This window comes from Piliocolobus tephrosceles, chromosome 11 (assembly GCF_002776525.5).
Source record: "Piliocolobus tephrosceles isolate RC106 chromosome 11, ASM277652v3, whole genome shotgun sequence".
In the NCBI taxonomy this organism is placed as follows: domain Eukaryota; kingdom Metazoa; phylum Chordata; class Mammalia; order Primates; family Cercopithecidae; genus Piliocolobus; species Piliocolobus tephrosceles.
The window spans coordinates 2,545,443-2,556,216 of record NC_045444.1 but is presented as its reverse complement, the minus strand read 5'-3'; the positions used below and the strand labels follow the sequence as shown (position 1 = coordinate 2,556,216).

The 10,774-nt window shown below is 48.0% G+C and overlaps 1 pseudogene; it reads left to right on the top strand.

The window, feature by feature from the left end:
• The first annotated feature begins 564 nt into the window (after nucleotides 1-564).
• LOC111521682 overlaps nucleotides 565-10,774 on the top strand; it is a 28,271-nt pseudogene continuing 18,061 nt past the window's right edge.

Sequence of the window (10,774 nt, the reverse complement as noted above, 5' to 3'; positions counted from 1 at the left end):
AGCTAGGAAGGGGGGTGACCAGAAGGCAAAGCCAGCTCTGCCGGGGCAATGTCCTCAGAAGAACCGAGAGAGGGAGGAGTTGCTTCCAGGTCAAGGTCAGGCCTCCAAAAAAAATGCTTGGTCTGGGCCCTTCTCTCCTCCCCCACACTTGGCCCTGCAAATTGGCTTTGACCTTTCATGCCCCTGCCTTTGAGCTTCTCCCCATTCAATTGAAATCACAAAGGAAGAAAAGAGGGCTGGCAAGAGGGAAAGGCCCCTCCTGGCCCAGGCCCAGGTCCCCAGCCACGCCCCCGCAGGCGCATCAAGCCCTCCAGGGTCTGTTTGCACAGTTGGGGTGCTGCACTAGGAATCCCACCTCCGGGAGAAAGGCACCACGAGGTCATCTGTTTACTCTGGGATTAGCGGCTCCCCGCGGGAGTTCTTTCCCTACGAGATGAAAAGAAAGCGGACAATCTGTCAGGTAAACAGGCCGCATTGTTCCCAGCCATGTCGGGGGCCCCTTTGTGGGCCGGGCCTTTGAGATCGGTTGCTCCCTTGCACAGGGAGAGAGCTTACTTAAAGGGAATGGAACGGAATGGGAGGCCCCAGCTGGTGGGCAGGTCGCCTGCTGCTGATACAGGGAGGGACAGAGGGCTTGGACAATTCCGGCTTTTCCTTAGCTGCTCTCCTCGCAAGCCCTTCCTCCCCATGGGTCTCTTGATGAGTCCAACAAGACGGGCACGGAGCCCGATCTCACAGATGGGGAAGCTGAGGCCAGCGGCAGCTTCCCCCCGCACAGAAGAGAGCTCCTGGCATTCCAGCAGGGGGTGGCTGGAAGAAAACCAGGGACCTGGTCTAACCACCTCACTCTTCAGATGGGGAATAGCTGGAGACACAGGAATTGGCAGAGCACGATTTCTGCACTGGAGGCTTCCCCATGTACCCCTGCTGGGTAGCAGGGAACACTTGGGAGCCACGACCATCCCCACCAGTGGGCTGTCAGTTTTATGGATTCCCAGAATATTTAACAGCTGAGTGGATGGGACTGGTCAAGGCTGGCCTGTTCCCTCCCACATCTACCCACAAGGTATCTTCCTGGGAAGCAGGGAAGACAGTGCAAGCCCCGTCCCGGGAGTGCATGAGTGCCTGGGAGTCAGGACTCCTGTATTTGGGTGGCCCTGACTCCAGTTTGCTCTGTGACCTCAGACAAGCCACTCACCCTCCCTGGGCCATCCATCAGACAAGAGGTAAGATACTCTCCAGGGGCTAGCCCTTCCCCTTTGGACCATGAGAAAATTAGGGAGGGCACAGGCGGCATCCATCCATGAGGGCAGGTGGAGGAGGGACTCCCTAAAGCCCTGTCCACCTCTGACTTCCGAGAGGCCTGTGAGGCAGTAGGGGCAGCGCCTGGCCCAGCCACCATCCTCTGGGCAGGGTGCTGCCGTGGGAAGAGAGCACTGTGGTGAGGTGGTGAGAACGTGTGCCCGGGGTCACCCTGACCAGTCCAGTTGCAGCCTCTCACTCACCAGAGGCCCAACCTTGGGCAAGTGACTCAGCCTCTTGGTCAGCGAAATGGCCCACGAGGCCTCCTCAGCCTGGGGGGCTCCACGGCAGAAGTGTTCCAGGAAGGCGGGAGCTGGGGCTGTTCTTGCCGCTGCCAGGAGGTCCTGTCCACCCTCTAGCCTCCCTCTCCCTGACTCCCCGCCACTGCCCATTCCCAGTAAGGCACCTATTCTCTTTGCCACCCTGACGCCAAGTCACTGTTCAGCTTGTTGGCGACAGAGCCGGAAGCATGGAAAAATCTCATGCTACTCCCAAAGTCCGGGGAGAGCTCAAAGAAGGCTGCGTGGAAAAAGGCCCATAGCTGTGGCCAGACAGAGTAGGCCCTGACCAACCACAGAGCCACCTTGACAGGAGCCAGGGCACTGTCCTGAGACGAGCCTCATCCCTGGAGGGCAGCAATGGACCATCCAAATGTCCAAGCCCCATCACCAGCCGGGACTCCAGTGACTCAGAGGCTGTTCTTTCTGAACCCACTCAGCAGGAAGAAAACTGAAGGCCCGAAAGCGCCAGCCACACTATGACCTGGAGGGAGACAGGGTGACAGCACCAAGCTCAGCCTTTCCTCTGAGGCTTCACAGGACTGAATGAAGGCAAACTTCCCAACACTCCAAGCCACAGGATTGTCCTTCCTGCGGCCCTGACTGAGCTGTGATGGGCTGTGTAACCCTGGGTGAGTTACTTGCCTTCCCTGAGGCTTACCTCACCATATATAATAGAAAATGGAGATAAAAGGATGCCCGTTGCACAGGTTTTGGGAAAGATTAAATCACATGTTTATAAAAGTGCCTGGCAAACATCAGTGGCTCCATGCATATTTGCGGCGTTTGAGTCCCCCACGCTGCTTTCATGTCCCCTTTCCCTGCTCTTTCCCTTTTCCCATTAAGCTTCCCATGCCTCCAACTGAAGCTGCAGTGTTGTTGGGGGCCAACATCATGGGAATCACAATGACCATAGTAACTATTTATTGCAAACATACTATGAGCCAGGCCATGTGCTAATAAGTGTTTTATCTCCATTATACAGAGAAAGCAACTGAGGCACAGAACACTTAGATGCCCCTGGCTAGGAAGGGATAGAGTCAGGATTTGAATGAACCCAGTATAGATGCCCTTAGCCATGCTCTCTAGGGCGATAATCAACTCTGATTTACAGAACAAAACTGTGTGCCAGGTTCATCACCTCCTGAATTCTACAAGCTGGGCACTGCGGTCCCTGCCACAGAGAGGAAAAACTTCAACCCAGAAAGACCCAGTGTCCACCACTGAGTGTGTGTGGATGCACGGGAGGTCTGGGTGGTGGCCGACCCGGGCAGCTGGCGGGGAAGGGACTCGGTCCTGCATGCTCTGGGATTCCCTTCCTGCTCGCTACTGCCACCACAGACACATCGCTCCCAGAGAGCTGTCAGGGCCCCGCCAATGGCAGGACCAGGCTGGCCACTCCCTGTGAGCCGGGGAAGGCCTCACTGACGATACACCCTGACACTTCCTTTCCGTCTCCAGGCGCCCACACAAGCTGCCTCCCAGGGGGTTTCCTGCAGTAAGGACGGACAGGGGCTCCAAGGGGCACCCTGGTTGGAAAGAGGGGTGAGGCGTCCTTCCAGGCAGGGGACTGGGGTATGAGCAGACATAGATGGGAGGCCTGGACATCCAAGCAAATTACCCATTACCCCAAATGCCCATCGACCCTTCTCCCCTTCCTGGCTTCTGACAACTGGCTCCTGGAAACAAGGCCAAGACTGCCCCCTGAGGACTGCCATTTGGGGGAATCCCAGCATCTAGGGAACACCTAAAGATGCAGGCACCAAAGGAGAAGGAGTTTCCAGCTGCAGCTGAAACACACCTGGCCCAGAGACTCGTGGCAAACTGGATTCATGTGCCCCAAAGGCCGTCCACACCACGGGTCCTTCCCAACTGCACTGCCACCTGGGCACTCGCCTCCCTGCCAGGCAGCTGGTTCTCCCTGCCCACCGTTTATCATTCTAGAAAGAGCTTCAGGGAAGCAGACACTTACCCGTCTTCCTGCAGCTTCTACCTGTCAGCCATAGAGCAGGGGTGTGGGGGGCACAAGGGTGGCTTCAGTCAGACGGCCTGGGGTCTGCATCCCAGCCGGGGGCATCGAGCTTCCGGGGGTTCAGTTCCTTTGTCTGTAAGGTGGGGAGTATGACAGTCACCCCAGAGGGTTGCTGAGGGGTTCAAATGAGATGATACGAGGAAAGCTTTCAGCCCAGCACCCAGCGCCACAGTAAATGACTTTTTATTATTATTGCTGTTGCTATTTGTTCGTTAGCATCTGCAATGCCTTACAAAGAGCTGAGGGCTCCAATCATACGCCCTCACCTCTGTGACAGTTTAGCTTCTTTAGGCGGAACATACACAGCCCCTTCCTTCAAATACCCACTCTGTGTCCAGGTCTCAGACTCTCACCCCTCTGGCCAGCCTTCACTCAAGTCCCCAGAAGGGAAAATCTGGAGGAGAAGGAGCAGGCCTCTTTTGATTTTGAGGACCAATCTATAGCAGTGAGAGAAGCTTGACCACAGCAAAGAGCAGAATGAGAACCAATCATTACCCAGCGTGGAGAGGCAGAGCTCAGCTCAGAATAATAAACCTTTGTCCTTCCTGAGGATTAAAGCTGCCCAAGGGTAGAAAGGACTGCCTCGGGAGGTAATGAGCTCCCCGTCTCTGGAGGCATTCAAGGTGAATGATCATCCACCAGGGGTGTTACAGAAAGGATTTTCACACTGAGTGGAAAGTTGAACTAAATGACATCAAAGATGTAAGCTCATCACAAAGAAGAAACAAGTTCACTCCTTCCCTCATTCAACACATACTCATTGTTGCATTCCTAGCCACACCTATGTGTGCGCCATTTACTCTCCTGAGCACACAGTTCACACTAAAACAAGAATCTGGTTTTTGGAAGCATTTAAAGAAAACAGCGCTACTTTGAAGTTGCTCTTGACCTTCACTTTTACATCTGTAAAACGGGTGGGGCAATAACAGTGCTTACTTCACAGGACCGGCAGACAGACACCAAAGTGGCCCGGCACACTGTGGGCCTCAGTGAAAGTTGGTTTGTCATTATCATTAGTATCGTTAACATGAGGACTGTAACTGAAATCCTGGAAATATTTCTTTTTCTCTCTCTTTTTTATTTATTTATTTTTTTCTGAAGACCCAAACAACTCAGTATGTACTAAATCAAGTCCCAAGAATCCCACCTAGCTAAAGCCTTCACCCAGAGCAGCGGGGACCAGCTTGGTCTGGAAACCAACGACACACCAGTTCTCGGCCCACATCCAAAGCCAGCCAGCCACCAGAGACAGGTGGTGTCTACATTATCTCCTACATTATCTCCTACCATTGTTTCTCAGAAATGGTATCTAAGGGCCAGTAAAGCCATTTTTCCCTGAAGCAGCTTAATGGCGTTGTAGAGGAAAGGGTGGTTCTAACTGTAAACCCACCTTGGCTTTTCAAATGAGGGGAAAATAGAAACCCATAAGCCCCTCAGAAAATCTGATGTCAGCCGGCTTCTTGCTTCTCTGTTTCAAGTTGCTGGGTACTCATCTGCTGCCCAAATGGGCCAGAATGAGGGTTACCACCAAGAGGGCTTAGGTCAGATCGGGGCCTGTGCCTGCTGTGCCTGGGGGTCTGATAATGGTCTCTAGACTGACACTCAGACCTCGGTGACGCTTGGGGTCTCTAAGGGAGGAGCACATCTGGGACGTTTCGTATGTGGAAGAGCCTGGGCTCGAGTCAGGCCACTTGGCTCCTGGTCCCAGCCCTGCCACTCACCAGCTATGTGACCTTTGCAGGTGACTGAACCTTCCTGAGTCCCCATTTCCTCCTCTGTTAATCAGCACTATTGAGTCCTATCTTTGAAGAGTTGGGAGGATTCAGTGAGGCTGTACTCACTAAAAGCCTGGGACAGAGAAGACCCATGGAGCAGTCACTTCCCTCCACAGAGCTTGCTGAATGGCTGAGCCTGGGCAGTGCTGTGCCTTCCCCTGGCTGGCCCATCCTCCCTCTATCAGGAAAAGTGGGTGGTGGACAGGCACCAAAAGGACACAGAAGACAGAAAGGGTGCTGGGCTGAAGGCTGGGGCCCAGGAGTTAGCCCTGGCTGAGGGATGGGGGCTGGCTTTTTGGGGAGAAGTAGAAAGGGGTTTCTCTGCAGTGCATTTGATGCAGAGCTTTCAAGCACCTTCTGGAGGCCTCAGGGAAGAGTCTGAGCTTTTGCTTGAGGAAACACGGGGAAGCTCATCAGGAGGGGACCGAGGAGTGGGCAAGTCAGCTGCTGAATGCGTGCAGCACTGGGCATGGGCAAGGCTGCTTGGGAGACCTTTGTGAGGACTGACCAGGACCGCCTGTGCTCTGCTCAGGGCATGTGTTGTAAATACGGGAGACTCAGGCCTTGACCCAGGGAACATGGGACTCAGATGCAAATTCAATAGTCCTCGAATTTCAGTGAACTCAGTGTTGCTTAGAGAACTGCTAAAAATACAGCAGACCAAGACTTTCACTTCTGAAAGGTGAAAAGAAGAAGGTGCCCTGGCTTTGGGACCACAGAACCCAAGAAACAAGATGGTGGTGAGTTGCCTGGGTTTTATTTTGCCTCATAAATTCCAGACTAGGAGCTAAACAAGTCAGCAACTGAGAAACACCAAAGAACACAGGTGGAAAAAAGAAAAAAGTCCTGATACGGTTTGGATCCATGCCAAATCTCATGTGGAATTGCAATCTCCAATGTTGGATGTGAGGCCTGATGGAAAAAGGTGACTGGGTCATGGAGGCCGAATTTATCTCATGAATGCTATAACACCATCCCCTTGGTGCTGTCTTCATGATAGTGAGTGAATTCTCACGAGATCTGGTTGTTTAAAGGTGTGTGTCACCTCACTCTCTGTTGCTCCTACTCCCACCATGTGACATGCTGGCTCCATGTTTGCCTTCCGCCATCATTGGAAGCTTCCTGAGGCCTCCTCAGGAGTGAGCAGATGTCGGTGCCATGCTTCCTACACAGCCTTCGGAACTGTGAGCTGATTAAACCTCTTTTCTTTATAAATTATCCAGCTGCAGGTATATTCCTTTAGAGCAATGCAAGAACGCCCTAACATATGCCCCAAAGGAAAAACAAAGGAGAAGCCTAGCAAGGCAGAAAACTTTTAGTCAATAACCACTCCACTCTAGTCAAACAACAAAGAAAAAATAGGGCCCCACCCTAAACCCATCATCAATAGCTGAATGGTAGCCTAGATTTCTACCCAAGCTATATGCAGGAGCCTCAATACCCCACTGGGTGGTGTCAGAGAAGGCCCAGTGGGGAGCCAGCACTTTTCCTTCCCCTTGAGATGTTGTCATGAATTCTCTATTGCTTTCTAGTTTGATTCCATTGCCACTGGAGGAGACATTCTGTAGGATTTGAATTATTTTAAATTTGTTGAGGTTTATGGTCCAGGGTATAATCTATCCTGACATATATTCTTTGAGCATTAAAAAATAATATGTATTTTGCTGCCTTTAGGTGGTGTGTTTTATAAATGTCAATTGGATCCTATTGGTTGATAGTGTTGTTGAGTTATTCTTGCTGATTTTCTGTTTAGTTGTTCTATCCATGGTTTCATGATGGAGTGTTGAAATCTCCAACTATAATTGTAGATTTGTCTTTTTCTTCTTTCAGTTGTTTTTGTTGCACTTATTTTGCAGCTCCATTGCTATGCATTTTTTTTTTTTTTTTTAGACAAGAGTCTTGCTCTGTTGCCCAGGCTGGAGTGCAGTGCCGCAATCTCCGCTCACTGCAAGCTCCGCCTCCTGGGTTCACGCCATTCTCCTGCCTCAACCTCCCAAGTAGCTGGGACTACAGATGCCTGCCACCACGCCTGGCTAATTTTTTGTTGTTTTTTTTTTTTTAGTAGAGACGGGGTTTCACTGTGTTGGCCAGGATAGTCTTGATCTCCTGACCTCGTGATCCACCCGCCTCAGCCTCCCAAGGTGCTGGGATTACAGGTGCTATGCATGTTTAAGATTGCTATGCGGTTTTGGTGGATTGAACTTTTTATCATTATGTAATATCCCTCCCTGTGTCTGGAAATATTCTTTGCTCTGAAATACTTTATCTGATACTAACATAGCCACTTCTACTTTCCTATGATAAATGCTTTCATGTTTATCCTTTTGCATTCTTTTACTTTTAACTTACCTGTTTCTTGCTTATAACATACAACTGAGTTGTGTTTTAGAATGCACTCTACCAATCTCTGTCTTTTTAATGGCTGTATTTAGACCTTTCATGTTTAATGTAATAATATTTTGGACTTAATTCTATCATTTTATTTTTGTTCTCTGTTAATACTCTGTTTCTCAGATGTCTGTTTTCTATTACCATCATTCCTGGAATGAAAAGAATGTTCCTGGGTCACTCACTGGAACATTTTTTAGAATTCCATTTTGATTTATTTGCAGTGTTTTTGAGTATATATCTTTTTGTATAGCAATTTTAGTAGTTCCTGTAGGTATTATACTTTATATACATAACTTATCACCATCTATTTGTATCATCAGTTTATCAGTTTGAGTGAAGTATAGAGACTTTACTTACCTTTACATCCTGTTTGTAAATGTCTTAAATTTTTCCTGTAAATACATTTAGAACCATACCAGACAATGTTATAGTTTTGCTTCCCTCATCAAGCATAATTTAGAAAACACAAGAGGAGAAAGAAAGCTCATTATATTTATTCATGTTTTTGTTTACTATGTTCTTCCTTCCTGATGTTTCAAGATTCCTTACTTTATCATTTTCTTTCTGTTTAGAGAAATTCCTTTAGCCATTCTTTTAGGGTAGATGCGTTGATGACAAATTCTCTTAGTTTTTCTTCATCTGGAAATGTTTTGATTTCCCCTTTATTCCTGAAGGATATTTTCACTGGGTATAGAATTATGGGTTGACAGTTCTTTTCTTGTAGCACTTAAAATATATTGTGCCACTTCTGGCTGCTATAGTTTCTGATGGTAATTCTACTGTCATTCAAATTGTTTCTCCTCTATAGTTAAGGTCTCATTTTTCCCTGACTGCTTTCAAGATTTTTTTTGTCTTTAGTTTTCAGAAATTTAATTATAATTGGCATTGATTTTTTTTTTTCAATCTGAGATTGTCTTAGTAGCTCAGGATGTTATAGCAAGATACCACATACTGGCTGGCTTAAACAACAATTTGTTTCTCACAGTAACTCTCAGAAGCTGAGAAGTCCAAGACCACGCCACCAGCAGATTCAGTGTCTACTGAGGGCCTGCTTCCTGGCTCATAGACAGCAGTCTCCTCACTATGTCTTCACATGTTCCTCAGAGACAGAAAGCAAGCTATGGTGGAACACTTGTAAGGACACTAATCCCATTCATAGTGGTGCTACCCTCATGACCTCATCTAATCTTAATTAGCTCCCCAAAGCCCTACCACCTAACACCATCACATTAGGAGGCAGGGTTTCAACCCATGAAATTTGGGGAACACACATTCTGTCTATGACAAGGATTTTGTCATCTTCTTGATTCTGTAGACTTGTCTTTTGCTAAACCTGAGCAGTTTTTGGCCATTATTTCTTTGAGTAATTTTTTCAGCCCCATCCTCTTGCTCTTTTTTTTCTGGAATTCCAACAACAAAAGTGTTAGAACTGCCATACAGTCCCACAGGTCCTCAAGGCTCTGCATTTTTTGTTTCTTTAGTCCATTTTGTCTCCATTATTCAGATAGGTTCTACCACTGAGTTCACTGATTCTTTCCTCTGCCACTTCCCTTCTACTGTTGAGCTCATCCACTGAGTTTTTTTAATTTCAGTTATTCTCTTTTTCAGTTTGAAACTTTTCCATTTGGCTCTTTTTCATAGCTTTATTTCTTTGCTGAGGCTTGCCATTTTTAAATTTGTTTCAACTGTGTTTGTAATTGCTTACTGAAGCATTTTTACCATGGCTGCTTTAAAATCGTTGTCAGATTATTCTAACATCTCTCTCATCTTGGTGTTGGCATCTATTGAATGTCTTTTTTCATTCATCTGAGATCTTCATGGTTCTCAGTATAATGAGAAATTTTTTATTGAAACCTGAACGTTTTTTAAATCATTTGTTTTAGTTGGCTTTCTCTGATACCACTCTATCAGCGGCAGTCAGGGGCAATACCTTGTTACCACCAGGTGGAGATAGAAGTCCGGGTTCCTCACTTGGCCTCCAGTCGTGGGGTGGGAGTTCTGTCTTCCATGTAGTCTTCACTGCTACTGAGGTGATGGTGGCATCATTGTCACAGAGAATGTGAAAGTCATGATTTTCCAGTAGGCATCCTCTGGCATCACCCCAGTGTGGGGAAGGGGAAGAAAGTGAGGCATCTCTTTATGGATGAGTGGGAATGAAAGTCCCAGCCCTCACTAGACCTTCTCTAACACCACTCAGACAGAGTGTTGGGGTGCCCTATTACAGCCTTGCAAGAGTGCTAGTCTAAAGGCCCCTTGGCCTTTGCTACAGGGCTGGAGATGGAACCACATTTTTCTTCTGTGATGTTTGGCTGGAGTAGGGGGTTACTGTCAAAAATTTTTCCATCTTAAACCAGATATTGCATGTTCTCACTTGTACATGAGAGTTAAATGATGAGAACACATGGATACACAAAGGGAAACAACACATACTGCGTGTGTGTGTTTGAAGGGTGGAGGGTGGGAGAAGGGAGAGGATCAGGAAAAATAACCAATGGACACTAGACTTAATACCTGGGTCATGAAATAATATGTACAACAAACCCCCATGACAAACATTTACCTATGTAATAGGTACCACTGAACTTAAAATACAAGTAAAATAAATAAATAAGAAAAATAGAAAACAGGCTGGGCATGGTGGCTCACGGCCGTAATCCCAGGACTTTGGGAGGCCAAGGCAGGGCAGATCACGAGGTCAGGAGTTCAAGATCAGCCTGGCCAATGTAGTGAAATCCCATCTCTACTAAAAATACAGAAGTTAGCTGGGTGTGGTGGTGGACACCTGTAGTCCCAGCTACTCGGGAGGCTGAGGCAGGAGAATTGCTTGAACCCGGGAGGCAGAGGTTACAGGGAGCTGAGACTGTGCCATTGCACTCCAGCCTGGGTGACAGAGTGAGACTCCATCAAAAAAAAAGAAGAAGAAGGAAAGAGAAAGAAAGAAGAAAGAAAGAAAGAGAGAAAGAAAGAAGAAAGAAAGGAAGAGAGAAAGAGAGAAA